We start from the raw sequence: 15,783 nt of genomic DNA on the forward strand, positions 1-15,783 counted from the left end.
ATGTTTCCTCCTTCCTTCCTTCCTTCATTCCTAAGCTATAGCCGCTTCCTCGCTCTCGTCGTCTCACATCCTATCGCCGGGGTCGCCATGGTCTTCTTCAAAGACCCCTCCAGCGGTTCCTCCTCCGGCAACGACTCCTTCACCACCCGGGTATGCCTCTCTTCTCTCTCTCGGGCTCTGACTTGGAATGAAGGATTTTTACCCAGCGGTCGATTTGAGTCATTTCTTCCTCTTGTAGATCCCTAGGACCATTAGTGGCAACGAATGGAGCGGGGTGGCTGAAGATCTATCTGCTCGTTGTCACCATTAATCTCCATGCGTGAAGCTATTTGCGTTTGAATCTGTGGACAGTGGGAGGAAGTTTCTGGCATGTGCAAAGAAGGGTAGACCCTCTTTCGTTGTTACAAATCATTTGTTAGATGTGATTCAGACACTGTCACAGTCCCAACCCATTCATACCACACCTTCAACCAAACGCATCCTAAGACAGTGTCATAGTTTGTACCTAGTATCTTAAATTGTTGCCATCTCATCAGCGGTGCCATTAGAAAATTATTTGGCACCGCTTCAGCAGTTTGTGCAGCCAACTTTGGTCCACACATCCGAGCAGCCAAACAGTAAAATACTAAATCTTTATGGCACGAAGGAACTGGGCATCGGAGCAACTATACGTGCTCCGGAGTCCGGGTCCCTAATTTTTTTCCGCTGCATCGGCTTGCTAGTGCAGGGCACCGGTGCGAGATGTAGCAACAGTTGTCTTTACTCCAGTTTTGGCATAGATAGTGGACGGCCTTAGTGCTATTAGTTCTATGTTAAATTTGTGCATGTACACACCTGTTAGTATCAATTTGCTATAATCCAAACACTGTCACTATGATGCAGTTATATTTACCTTCCTCATAAAATGTTCAATTTGTTATTTATTGTACATGAGTAAGAACTTGTAGCGTTGTTGTAGTTAATTATAGCTTCTGATGTTCCGGAATTTGGTTGTTGTCTCAGTAGCAATTAATTCATTTGCACATTGATCTTTTTGAGAAGATATGTCATAATTAACATGTTTCTTCAGTTTTTCAAAATAAGCATTGGTGATTTTCTATGTTGCTATAAACCCATTTCCCCTACAATTGTTACTGATCTAGTTTTAAATATTATAGGATGAACGGAAGTGTTCTTACTTGGAGTGGGTTGATCAAGAGTGGCCACAGTCTTTGAAGATGTGCCTAGCGAAGCTCTGCAGCATGTATGAGGAAGATAACAGACGTAAGCTTAGAGAAACTATTGTCAACGCTGGAGAATATTTGAAGATGCGGGATAAAAAGTTGAAGGTGGAGAATGAGCTCAGAATTTTTTAAATTAGACTTTGCTAAGATGGTGTTGGCGAAGGAGGAGGCACTTTCCCAGTTGGCCCGTGCAAAACAGGTTCTTACTGAACTGAAACCAGAGGTGGATAAGACGAGCCTGGATGATCTCGGTTAGGGAAATGAATATATTGTTCTTATGAAGTTGAACTAGCTATATGTTGTACTGTGTTGTTTTCATGTAGCTATCGTACTGTTATGTTATAATATATTTATGTGCCTGATATGAAATTGGCAAACAGATGTTCGATATGAAATGTGAATTTGCGTAATACTGGAATTATTAATTGTAAACTAATAAACCTGCTAAATGTGTCATGGACCTTTGCAGACGGTTCTAGCAGTAAAAGCGCTTGTGATGGATAGCCCAATGCCACACAGTTTTCTTCATCAAATCGTGTGTGATGTAGTTGATAAAAGCAAAACAGTTAGCCAAGGCAGAGCGTGTGTGATAGTTACACCTTTCACACACGAGCCTACACATAAAACTATGTGGGATGTACATACGAACGGAAACGTTTTCCCTGGATTGACTGTGTGGGATGTACATAAGAACGAAAACGTATTCCTTGGATTGACTGTGTGTGATATACATACGAATGGAAACGTTTTCCCTGGATTGACTGTGTGGGGTGTACATAAGAATGGAAACATATTCCTTGGATTGACTGTGTGTGATATACATACCTACGGAAATGTTTTTCTGGGATTCACCACGTGGGATGTACATACCTACGGAAATGTTTTTCTGGGATTCACCGTGTGGGATGTACATACCTATGGAAATGTTTTTCTGGGATTCACCGTGTGGGATGCACATACCTACATAAATTTTTTTCTCGGATTCACCGTGTTGGATGTACATACCTACAGAAATGATTGGGTTTTGATGCCTCGCCCGATCGCAGACAAGCTCATTTGGTGTCCCAGGAGGGCCTATCCCCGACGATTTCTAGGTCGTGTGGGAAGGACCCCCCTATCGCCCACACTCACTTGGCGACGGTTCCAAATGACATTGCAGAAAGGGGTTAAAAACCGTTTGTATAGCACCGCCGCGTACTAGTGCATGTCTCAAAAATATCATTTACCTCTGTTTTAAAATTTGAGCTCTGGCACCTCTGCAAATCACTGCTTCCCTCTGCGAAGGGACTATCTATTTACTCTTATGTCGTGTCATCACCTTCTAAAATAAGCGCCAGAACCTGAGAGCACAGCTGTCATGCTGATGCATTGTGTGTAGCTAATGTTGGGTGCATCATGACTGGATCTTTTCTACCATGAATTACAATGTTTGGTCGCTGCTTGAACTTTGGGGGTGCTCTGCATTTATGTTTTGCGGTCTCAGAAATGGCTAGCGAGACACCACTCTTGTCATATTATATCATGGTTGTTTTGACAACGTGTTGCCGTTTGAGATATCTTATTATTGCTCGCAAGCTGATTATGTCATTGATATGAGTTAATATAATTTTTAAGAGTCATTGTCGGCATGGTTAGTTATAATGTTGGCTGAAAACCTGGGTGTTGTTTAAGCTTATTTATGCAAACAAGAGCAAAAGAGTTCGTAAAAGTTTATCTTTTTCACTTTTAGTTTATCAACTGAATTGCTTGAGGACAAGCAAAGGTTTAAGCTTGGGGGAGTTGATACGTCTCCAACGTATCTACTTTTCCTAACGCTTTTCCTCTTGTTTTGGACTCTAGTTTGCATGATTTGAATGAAACTAACCCCGAACTGACGTTGTTTTCAGTAGAACTACCATGGTGTTGTTTTTGTGCAGAAATAAAAGTTCTCGGAATGGACGAAACATTGCAAGGATTTTTTTATATCAATAAATAGGATTTCTGGAGCCAAGAGCCACCGGAGGGGTCACCTGGGTGGGCACAACCCACCAGGGAACGCCTTCCCTCATAGGCGCGCCCAGGTGGGTTGTCCCCACCTGGTGGCCCCGCAGACCCTGAAACCGATGCTATAAAATCCTATTTTTCCAGAAAAAAATCAGGGAGAAAGAATTATCATGATCCACGAGATGGAGCCGTTGTCACCCCCTGTTCTTCATCGGGAGGCCAGATCTGGAGTCCTTTTGGGGCTCCGGAGAGGGGGATCTTCGTTCTTCATCATCATCAACCCTTCTCCATCGCCAATTCCATGATGCTCCCCACCGGGAGTGAGTAATTCCTTTGTAGGCCGCTGGTCGGTGAGGAGTTGGATGAGATTCATCATGTAATCGAGTTAGTTTTGTTAGGGCCTGATCCCTAGTATCCACTATGTTCTAAGATTGATGTTGCTATGACTTTGTCATGCTTAATGCTTGTCACTATGGGCCCGGGTGCCATGATTTTAGATCTAAACCGTTTATGTTATCAGCATTATATCCATGTTCTAGATCCGATCTTGCAAGTTATAGTCACCTACTACGTGTTATGATCCGGCAACCCCGGAGTGACAATAGTCGGGACCACTCCCGGCGATGACCGTATTCACCGAGTGTTAATGCTTTGTTCCGGTACTCTATTAAAAGGAGGCCTTAATATCCCTTAGTTTCCAATTGGACCCCGCTGGCACGGGAGGGTAGGACAAAAGATGTCATGCAAGTTCTTTCCATAAGCACGTATGACTATTTACGAAATACATGCCTACATTATATTGATGAACTAGAGCTAGTGCCGTATCGCCCTAGGTTATAACTGTCTCATGATGAATATCATCCAACAAGTCACCGATCCAATGCCTACGAATTTATCTTATATTGTTCTTGTTAAGTTACTATTGCTATCGTTACTGTTGCACTTGTTACAAAACTACTGCTATCATTGTTACTGTTACCATTGTTGTTGCTACTATTATTAAAACTATCATATTACTTGGCTACTGATAACTTTGCTGCAGATAATTAATCTCTTGGTGTGGTTGAATTGACAACTCAGCTGCTAATACTTGCAAATATTCTTTGGCTCCACTTGTGTCGAATCTATAAATTTGGGTTGAATACTCTACCCTCGAAAACTGTTGCAACCCCATATACTTGTGGGTTATCAAGCATCACATTGTAGAATATACCATATAGTAGAAGATCAGATAGTTAATCAAACCAAGCATGCTTAAGAACTACTAGGAAATATAGCAATTTTTTAACAAAACTATTAACTAAACATCCATTTCAGAAGATCAGATTTCATATTAATATTACATAGGACAATTCACTAAAAGGCACCGGCAGTGGCCTCAAGAAAACACCACGAACTGTCGTTGAAAGCAGCCAATCGCATTCCAGCGTCCGCGTGTGAGGCATCGAAGGTGGCCTCGATGATGAGGTGCTCCTCCAACATCTGGCGGTCGGCACGCATGGCAGCCATCGCGACCTCATCAACGTGTGCGGCCACGATTTGCTTCTCCGCTGCCAGATGCTCCTTGATCTCCTGGCTATACTGCGTGGAAAATGGCTATGGGAGACACTTATTTGGAGTATGGGGCAATGATTTGGGTGAAAGGTGTCGCGCCGGTGATCGGGGTAGTGGGATAGAGAAGGAGGAGGAGGATGGGGGTGGGGCGTGGATTACCTGACTATATCGACGAGCCCGTGCAACAGGAAGGAGCGTCGCCGACGAGGAGGCGGCGCTGGAAGCATGCAGTGAAGATTTGAACTTGGAAAGGAAGGAGGAAACGGTGAAAATGTGGCTTTTGGTCAGGGAGTGGGGAGGGGAGTGTCGGTGTCAAAACCGGCGGATCTCGGGTAGGGGGTCCCGAACTGTGCGTCTAAGGTCGATGGTAACAGGAGACAAGGGACACAATGTTTACCCAGGTTCGGGCCCTCTCTATGGAGGTAATACCCTACTTCCTTCTTGATTGATCTTGATGAATATGAGTATTACAAGAGTTGATCTACCACGAGATCGTAATGGCTAAAACCTTAGAAGTCTAGACTGTATGACTATATCTGTTTTCGGACTAAGCCCTCTGGTTTATATAGACACCGAAGGGGACTAGGGTTGTACGAAGTCGGTTACAAAGAAAGGAATCTTCATATCTGGTCGCCAAGCTTGCCTTCCACGCCAAGGCGAGTCCCATCCGGACACGGGAGAGAGTCTTCGGTCTTGCATCTTCACAACCCATTAGTCCGGCCCATGTCCAACAGGCCGGACGCCTAAGGACCCCTTAGTCCAGGACTCCCTCAGTAGCCCCTGAACCAGGCTTCAATGACGAGGTGTCTGGCGCGCACATTGTCTTCGGCATTGCAAGGCGGGTTCCCCTGTCCGAATACTCCAAGATAGTCTTCGGACACAACGAACTTGTTCGGATCTGCAACACAAGTACCACACACACAGCCGTAGAGAGTATAATATTTCACGAGTCCCATCCGCTAACAACTTTTTGCAAGATGACATCACATCTACCCGGTCATCATTTCGAACCGTTTTCGTCTGCCGTTCCGCGTTTCGAGATGCGGTTTCCATTGGCACGTCTTGTCAAAGCAGAGATCGTGTCCCCTTATTGCGGGATTCCCATCAATACGGGTGTGGGTAATCCAACCGTGCCGTTTGCACAGCCCTTGGGAATAGGCGAGTTTTAAGGTAAGTGGGAGGCGTTCAATATTCACTGTCTTTATAAGGGGATAAGGATTCCCTTTCTTCACCCACGCCTTCTCTCTTCCTCTGCCCTTTCATTCTCAAGCTCCAGCGCCCAAGTTCTCATCTTTTCCGCCTCAAGCAAGCACTCAACCATGTCCGGGTCTGGAGGGCAAGGCAAGTGGATGGCCTCCTCCGTTAAGGAGAAGGACATCATCGAGCTTCGGGAGGCCGGGTATCTGGCGAAGGAAATCGCCCACCGGCTTCCGGCCAAGGGGCAAGTCGTCCCTACACCGAAGCCCAACGAGAGGGTGGTGTTCCTCCCTCATTTCGTCTGCGGGTTAGGGTTTCCACTCCACCCTTTCGTCCGTGGACTGATGCTCTATTACGGGCTAGATTTCCACGATCTAGCCCCGAACTCTTTCCTCAACATCTCGGCATTCATTGTCATGTGTGAGGCTTTCCTCCGCATCCAGCCCCACTACGGACTGTGGCTCAAGATCTTCAACGTGAAGCCGAAGGTGGTGGATGGCCAACACGCGGAGTGCGGCGGAGCCATGGTGAGCAAGATGCCCAGCGTCACATGGCCCAAAGGCACGTTTTTGGAGACTATCAAGGAGTGGCAGAAGTTGTGGTTCTACATCACAGAGCCCCGCGACGCCACCTGGGCCGCGGCTTCCGAATTCAAGTCCGGAGCTCCAATGCGGCTTACCTCCTGCATGGAGAAGGGCCCAAATTGGTCTTCGTCGGATGAGCTGATAGCGCTGCAAATGCGCATCCAAAGCATGGTGGACAAAAACATCAAGCTCGTTGATGTGATCCAGGTGATGCTAGTTCGCCAGATCCTCCCCTGCCAAAGCCAGACCTCCCCTTTATGGGAATTCGATCCGGAGAAGCACCAAACCTTGGTGAGGCTCTTCGGAACCACTCACGAAGATGCCTGGAAGTTTCTCTTCAAGGGCAACGAGAAGCCGCCGGCCATAGACTCGGACTGCGGGCACGATCTTGCCCATCCCGCCAATGCGGTAAGTCCTTCACGTCTCAAGGCGTACCCTCTACTTGCTTGTTCAACGAGGATAACTAAACTTTCCTAATTTATTCTTTCAGGTATGGACAGAGAAAGCGGAGCGGATTCAATGTCCGGCTCCGCTGCCCGAAGAACCAGTCATACCGCTCCTAGCGAAGATGCTGGTCCCGGCGCCCTATCAGCCGCCGGAGAAGAAGGCCAAGGGGGCCAAAAGTGGCCCCCGTCGCAAGGGTGCTTCGGACGTGACGTCCGAAGACGACGAGACCCATTCCTCCGCCGCTGAGGATGACGACGAGGAGGAGGAGGAAAACAACCGTCCCCTGATGGGGGAAGGAAGAAGAGGGTGGCCTCCACGAGTATGGAGGCGGAGATGTCCAAGACGGGGAAGGGCTCCCTTGCGGATACCTCCGCATGGGATGTCGATAGCAGTCCGGAGCGACGCCCCCGGAACAAGCCCCTGGCTGCATCATAAGTGCTGGAAAACTCATATTCGTTCGTGTATCCTGCCTCTTCGCCTCATGGTATTAACATGTCAAATAATGCTATTGCAGTCCGGCCCACGACAGCTCACTGTGAATCTCATCGGGAGGTTCGCTGGATTCAAAGGCGATGGCCAGCGAGTCACCGCCGGCCGCTCACTCTCCAGGCCAAGGGTGACGACGAGGTGTTGTACCAAAGGACCTTCCCAGGCCAGGGAGAGGTTCAGGAGGCGTCAGGGTGGCGTCGGAGGGAGAAACCTCGGTCGCCAAACACCTGGGGGAGCGGGTCCCCATGGAGACTGGCGATGAGGGCCGTGTGTAGTTCAGACCCGAGCTGAAGACGGATCCGGAGACCCTTACGGCTCCGGAATCCAGTAAGCAGCCTCCTTTGAGAGAAGGAGGTGCGCCTGTCCCGCCGGTGACCTCTGAACAACCAGAGGCACCAGATAATCTGCTGGAAGCGCTACAAGGCACTTCCATTGTGGATGAGCACCGTATCCTTATGGGTATGGTGATTGAGAAGGTTCAGTCTGTCAAGAGCGTACTGACCGAAGCCTGCAGCAGCTTGCTGACAGGTTTTGAGGTAAGAGACACAAAAGAGAAAAGTCCCAATATAGACAGTAGCCCCTGAGACATTGTTCGGTGTTCGGAAAGAAAAGCCGGACAGAGGATTAATTAAATTTTGCAGGAAACTAACTAAATATGTCTTACGTGAATAAGCAGACGCCGTTGCTGGCCGCGACCTCACACACTGTCGAAGTCTTCGGACTAAAGCAGAGACTGGAGCGGGCCGAGGGAGAGCTCGGCCAAGCGAGGAAGCAGCTAGAAGACCAGCAAGGTATGCAATGACTCGCTATATTCGGAAAGAATAAATGATGTGTATGGACCGTAGTGTTCTAGGAGCGACGACCGAGGTCGAGGCCCTTAAAAAGGCCTTGGCCGAAGCCGAGGAGAAAGCTACCAAGGAGCAAGCCACCCGCAAGAAGCTCAAGGCCAGGCTTAACGAGGTCCAGCAAGAGCTCCAGGACACTGTGAAAAAGTGTGATGCCTTGGAGGGCGATGTTTCGGATCGAGAGACCGAACTCGCCAAGGCTCGCCAAAGCGCGGAAGAGGCCCGGGTTGAAGCCCAGGGTGCCCTCCAGGAGATCCAGGAGGCCAAGAAGATCGCGGCGGGTAAGGCGTTTAGTATGCAAAGCAAGTATGTGAAGAATACGTATTTCTTACTAACCCGGATTCGGAGTTCTCCAGGGGCATTCGCGGATCTGCCGCGCAGTGTGTCTGACGCTGCGGAGTTCTTCCGAGCCGAGGAAGGGAGCTCAACAGAGAAGCTGTTCTGGTCGCAATATCTTGCGCCAGAATATCTAGTGCCCTTTAGCGATCAGCTAAAACAGCTGGTCGAGCTGCATAGGGTGGCCGAGCTAGCCATGAAGGATTTGATAATCCGGCTGTGGCCTGCCAAAGCTATACCCAGCAGCTACTTCGGGCTCGTGAAGCGGCTGGTGAGCGCCTGTCCTCGGCTGGCCGTCGTCAAGAGGTCGGCCTGCATCGAGGGCGCGCGCATGGCCTTCGCCCGCGTCAAGGTACGGTGGGCGAAGATGGATGCCGTCAAGCTTGTGACCGAGGGGCCGCCCGAAGGCAAGGAGCATCGCACGCCCGAGCGGTATTTTGAAGACGTCCTGGAGGGTCTCGCATTGTGGTGACGCAATGTGCGCAAGACATTATCTTTGAATGAATATATTCATGTTGTCTCTGCCTTGTATGATGAAACAAAATTGTTATGTAATATAATGTTTGTTTAAAAAAATTCACCTCCTGTGCGGACATGTTGTATGAAATCTGAGAGTTGTCCAATCGTCGGCTTCTGCCCCCACATAGGTAGTACGGGGTGTTCGGGATGTAATCTAAACACACTTAATCCAATTGTTTAGTCCTTGAAGGAGGTGTTTAGCGCAACGAACCAGGCAATCAGACTATTCGACTTGAACACCCTCACTTAGCCATAGGAGTTTGACAATAAAAATTTAGGCGCAGCCCCTGGTATTCGAACTAGGAAGCTGTAAACACCTGATCGGGCAAGTACCGATCCCTCGCGTAATGCGGAAAAAATCTCTAACGATTTGAAACATCCGAAGAGCTGACTGGCTCTCGCCGTATCATGACAGTCAGTTTTCGGCTTTCTCTACTGAGGTGCTCCTTCGGTAAACTAGGGCACAATCGCAGTAGTTCTCCCTTTACTACCTCAGCCGATATAGCGGAACGTAAGGTAGCAGGCACAGGAGCCGGGCAACCCAACTATTGACCAAAGGCAATATGCATATAAAGGAGGAAAGTCTTCAAATTCTCATTTTTGAGGAAATCAGGAAGATTAATTGTGTGACCCGGCGTTGGCAACAATCATGACCCGGTGTGTATAACAGTCATAACCCGGAGTCATCAGTTTTTATAACCCGGTAACTTTGGCAATGGTAAACTGGCGAGTCCTACATCTTCAAGCCGACCGAATATCAGTTGAAATATTTGAAGACCAATATTTTTATCAAGTCAGAGCATTGAAGGCCGACTCAAATGGATTCTTTATTTACAATATTTCTTTTGCAAGCAAGTTGATTATGAAGCCGGCCTATTGACCCGGATTTTCTAGAAGGAGGAAATGACAAGGACTTAAGGATGATCAGGTGCCAGCTTACAAGAGTATTTAACCCGGAGCAAAACCTATCAAATTTGTTCTTGTGTTTATGTTGCAGATCAGTTTAACATGGATAAATCCAAATTAAACTGGGGGCTAATGTCGGGGATATACCCCGCGGTGTAACCCGGCCGGATGTATGACCCGGCTGGATCTTGGCAACTCACTGGTGACCCGCCCGGAGCTTGGCGATTCACGGGTAACCCGCCCGATCTTGACGACTCATTAGTAACCTGGCGGGCGGGTCAGGCGAACGAGATGGCCCAAGGCCCAGTAGGCCGGCTCATGTTATGGTGGGCCGGCTTAAGAGGAAGGCATAAGGAATATTCTTTTACAAAGGAAGCAAGACTAGGACTCCACTTGTAATAGAGTAATCCTAATCCTACTAGGACTAGTCATGTAACCCGCCCCTTCAACATATATAAGGAGGGGCAGGGCACCCCAAGAGGGGACAAGAAACAATCTCTAGGGCTAGACACAAAGGGGGAGCCGGCTTATGCGGCGACTCTCTCATGAGCATAATGAGATCTAGCCACAAACAGCATGTAGGGCTATTACCGGATGATGTTTCCCGGGGCCCGAATCTATCTAAATTCTTGTCTTGTGTTGCGTCTCTCGATTCCGCTCAACCCCTCTCAAGCTACTACAAAGATGCATTGGCCTCACGACTAAGTCCTCACACTAGGACATCTGCTATGACAAATCCACGACAGTTGGCGCCCACCGTGGGGCTCGCGCACAATGATTTTGAGTTCTTGAAGGGATCTTCCCAGGGTTTCAAGAAGATTGCGATTAACCGGATGAAGAAGAACCGGCGCGATTGGATCTACATCATCGGCGGCCGCTCTTTCCTGTTTTGGCGAGTCTTCACGATCGTATGGTTCGCTCATCGACGAGCAGCCGGCTGTTTGAGTCGAAGTCTAGCATCCGAAAACAGTCGATACGAGGTACAAGTCGTCGAGACCTACACTGTCATCCGTGTCCAAATCTAATTCGGAGCATCAGATTCCATCGATATTGCATGGCGTGGCTCCCTAGGCCTGGTGCCAATTTCTCAACGGATCAAGGCCGAAACCTCAGGCACGTGGACCAGCAGTTCAAAAAAAAAGTGCCAATGACCTGGACGTGGATAAGGCCATGATTCAGGAACAGAAACGGTAGTGGCTTCGCCAGCGAGCCGCCTGCTACTGTCACACGAGGAAGCCGGCCGTCCCGCCTCTGCTGCCTGCGGCCTCGCCTCCATTGCCACGCGGGCCGCTGCCCTCGCTCATCTCTGCTTTGGGCTGCCGTGCCTCGCCAGATACGCCTCTGCCTCAGGCTGCCGCGCCTTGCCCTTAATCCGCCTTCGTCCCGAGCGACAAGTCACCACCTCAGCTGCTGTTGAGCCACCCGCGTCGGCGGGGTACACCTCGCCGACGGCTTCTGTCATCCAAGTGAGCCGGATCTGACCCGGGCATGGACACGGACTCGGCCTCCATCGCCCTCAGTCGCCGCCGCTTCTGCTGTCGCCGACCTCCACCGCTGCAGGCTCGCCTCGCCACTCTGTCGCGTGGTCTCAAGCGGCCGCCTCTGAACCGCCGGCCCTATCGAGCCGCCATTTTTTCCTTCGCCTCAACCAGCAGGCTGCCGCACCGCTGCGGGCCCGCTTGCACTGAGCCGCTGTCGTGGCCTCGCGACAGCCGTTGAGCCGCCCGCGACCTCACCGCGCGTCGAGCCACCCCGCGGCCGTGGTCTTCACCCGCCGACACGTTCTTCCGACTCGCCGTGCCTTGAGCTCGCCTCGTTGTTATGGTCTTACTTGTCGTTCGCTTGTGAGCCGCCCGACGCCTTCGCCGCTGCGAGTCGCCTCGTTCGCCCGTGAGCCGCCCGAGACCTTCGCCGCTGCGAGTCGCCTCGTTCACCCGTGAGCCGCCCGACGCCTTTGTTCTGCTTGGCCACGCCGCCCCTACGCGCCTTGTCAATCCGTGGCCTCTCTGAGTGCCTGCGCACCGGCGTTTTTCCGTCACGAGCAGAGACCTCCACCAAGGCCCTACCTGCGAGTTGTCTTGCCGGGCTACTACTGCAACCACACTATGCTGCCTTCGTTGGTTGAGACAGATGCCTACTCTCTGAATATTTTGAACAATTGCTTGTTGAAGCTTCTTACTGAACGTTAAGAGTCACCAAGTCAGCGGCAAGCCATCTTGTGTTTGTTTGGTCACTAAATGAAGGAGGGAACGAGCTGATCAGAGAAGATGGTGCTCGTGTTAGTAAGTATGGATCTGGAGGGGCACCCAAAGCTAACATCCACACCCATGGAGCTAGCCCTTGAGGCACAGACCTTTCATCACTGCATATATTGTTGCCGCCGTACTGAGAGCAGATTTCAGTGCTCGGTTGTGGCGCAGAGTTCTCATACACGTGAGGGCGTGTATGCTCATGGGTGCTCCTCTCACTAGTATCATCATTCGGTGTACAAGGCAAAATAGTCCCAGATCAATGAAACATCCGCTGAGGACCATCAGTACTAGTCTACGTGCATCCGCCCGCTACTACCACTTCATTCGCAAGTGGATAGCACCAACACAGCGCCCCGTACATGATCAATCATTTCATGATAAAAGTAACATCATAAAGTGGATTTGGAGCTTGCGCGAGTGTTGTCCAATGACTGCCTCCGTCCGTGCCACGCCAATTTCTGGACAGGCGTACATGCCAAGCCCCCTACGGTCTGGCTTACTTCAACGCACCGGGTCGACTGATGGACACCGCTGAGAATCATAAGGTTTAAATATATCAGGTGATATTCGTCCGGTTTATTTTAAATATCACATATTATTTTTTCTATTTTGAGAACAATTACTCTGGCTTGCGATGTTCTTTGATGTAGGACAAATTATCTATTGCAAAGGTGACCATCATGTCATGGAGTTTATTGAATGACTCCTACCGGGAGTATACAATGAGTATTGTGAGGATCATCAACTCGCTTCAAGCTTCTGGTTTATATGAATTTTAGCGTTTCGCTATTCAACTATATGCCGGTTATATCACGGCCAAGTATGAAGAATCTCAAGCCAACTCCTTGAGTCGTCTTGAGACTCGGGGGCTACAATGGCATGACTCGGCAAAATTGGCCAGTATCAATAATCAAGAACTCCGGGTCATTGGAGGGAAAAAATAACCCGGCCCCAGAGACTACTGCTATATTGATAAGAATTTAAAGGCCGTCAAAAAAATTCCAGTTCAAAATGAAGAATGCCGGTTTAAAATCCGGCTCAAGGTAAACCTGTCTCCCACAAAGCTTTGAAGCTCTCAATATTCGGTTTGAAATTCCGGTTTAATAAGAATTCATCTCTCGCAAGTTCGAGTTCTTAGAAAAAATTACAGGGACCAAAGAGAGTTTGTTGCACAGCACAACTCAAACATAGGCACCCGGCGAGCACAACTCAGAAATATATCACTTGGGGGCTTCCGGCTTATTGAGCTAAGCTATTATTACCCTTTGATCCGGCTTATACGCCATGCTTACAAAAATGCTTGGGGGCTTGCTACCCAGGTTAAAAGTACCAAAGAGAGTCTGTTGCAAAAGCACAACTCAAACATTGGTACCCCCTGAGCACAGCTCAAAATATTGCTTGGGGGCTCTTTTGTTCTAAAGAACAAAGAGTTTGTAACCTTGTGATAGGCTATAAAAGCCAGGCTTGGAAGCCAGGTGTATTCACCTAAAACCCCGATTTATCCTGCCTTTTTAAGTAAGTCACTCCGCCCAAGTAATCCTGGAAAGACCCGTCGAACGTTTGACAAGTCAATCTTATGCAGACCCTGAACTTGTCAAAGTTAAAATGACGATTGGTTAATGTGAGGTCCATCTTATAAGGTTTGTAAAACGGTTTAACTCAGTGGCCTGGCAGCCCATGAAAAGCCTCGTTTTGGGCCTGGCAGCCCATGAAAAGCCTCGCTTCTCGTTTGTTTTCAGCAGATTCTTTCTTTTTTAGGTTTATTTGATAAGACTTATAAAGCTTTATTGTAAATCACCGGTGTTTATTAACCCGGCCTGGCTTTGGACTATAAGCCGCCAGTATATATTTGGATTGCGCCATTGGAATCATGCGCTTATAAATCATTGGGTATATTATTCAAATCTTTAATAGCCAACATGGCTGGATTTTTATTATGGTTATCCATAACCAGTATTATGATTGAGGTTTTCTAAGTCGCTTTAGCGCAATGGCTATTATTTTATCAATGGAGGGAATAGTCCAGACTCGCTGCAGGCTTACGACTCGGCACTTGGGGGCTACATTATTTAAGTTGAGATTACATCAAATATGCAAGTCTCATGTCGCTGCAAGCATGCACCATGACACTTGGGGGCTAATGCAAAGTCATTTTTACTGGCCTTATTGAAGACCCGACTCATCACATCATAATGAGCCGGCCCTTGGGGGCTACCAATTGCTCCTGTCAAAAATTTAAGGTACACAAGTCTTAATCCATTATATTGAAGGATCCACTGCTCAGTTGGTAAAGCACAAAGCTCTTAACCTTGTGGACGTGGGTTCAAGCCCCATGATGGGACATCATATGATGTTATTTTCAACGAAGTATATATAAAGTCCCAGCTCAGTATTATCTGACTGATCCGGTCCTTGGAGGCTACACGTCGCTGCTCAAGTATACATGATCATATTTATAAAGTCCCTGCTCATTATTGCATAATGACCTGGCCCTTGGGGGCTACATTGGTTGAAGTTTTTATGAGCACAAGGCAATTACAGGTCCCAGGTTGCTGCAAGCATGACAACCCGGCACTTGGGGGCTACATATATGGAATATACAGTTTTGACTAATGATTGAAATGAACAACCTAGATTTCTTCAAGGTCGCAACATTTATATTGAAGCAAAGTCTTAAGTTATCACTATGTTTTCCTCTTAAGACTTGGGGGCTACAGGTAATATGCATATAAAGGAGGAAAGTCTTCAAATTCTCAGTTTTGAGGAAATTAGGAAGATTAATTGTGTGACCCGGTGTTGGCAACAATCATGACCCGGTGTGTATAACAGTCATAACCCGGAGTCATCAGTTTTTATAACCCGGTAACTTTGGCAATGATAAACCGGCGAGTCCTACATCTTCAAGCCGACCGAATATCAGTTGAAATATTTGAAGACCAATATTTTGATCAAGTCAGAGCATTGAAGGCCGACTCAAATGGATTCTTTATTTACAATATTTCTTCTACAAGCAAGTTGATTATGAAGCCGGCCTATTGACCCGGATTTTCTAGAAGGAGGAAATGACAAGGACTTAAGGATGATCAGGTGCCAGCTTACAAGAATATTTAACCCAGAGCACAACCTATCAAATTTGTTCTTGTGTTTATGTTGCGGATCAGTTTAACTTGGATAAATCCAAATTAAACTGGGGGCTAATGTCGGGGATATACCCCGCGGTGTAACCCGGCCGGATGTATGACCCGGCTGGATCTTGGCGACTCACTGGTGACCCGCCCGGAGCTTGGCGATTCACGGGTAACCCGCCCAATCTTAGCGACTCATTAGTAACCTGGCGGGCGGGCAGACGGACGAGATGGCCCAAGGCCCAGTAGGCCGGCTCATGTTATGGTGGGCCGGCTTAAGAGGAAGGCATAAGGAATATTCTTCTACAAAGGAAGCAAGACTA

Source organism: Aegilops tauschii, chromosome 7 (genome assembly GCF_002575655.3).
Source record: "Aegilops tauschii subsp. strangulata cultivar AL8/78 chromosome 7, Aet v6.0, whole genome shotgun sequence".
Lineage (NCBI taxonomy): Eukaryota > Viridiplantae > Streptophyta > Magnoliopsida > Poales > Poaceae > Aegilops > Aegilops tauschii.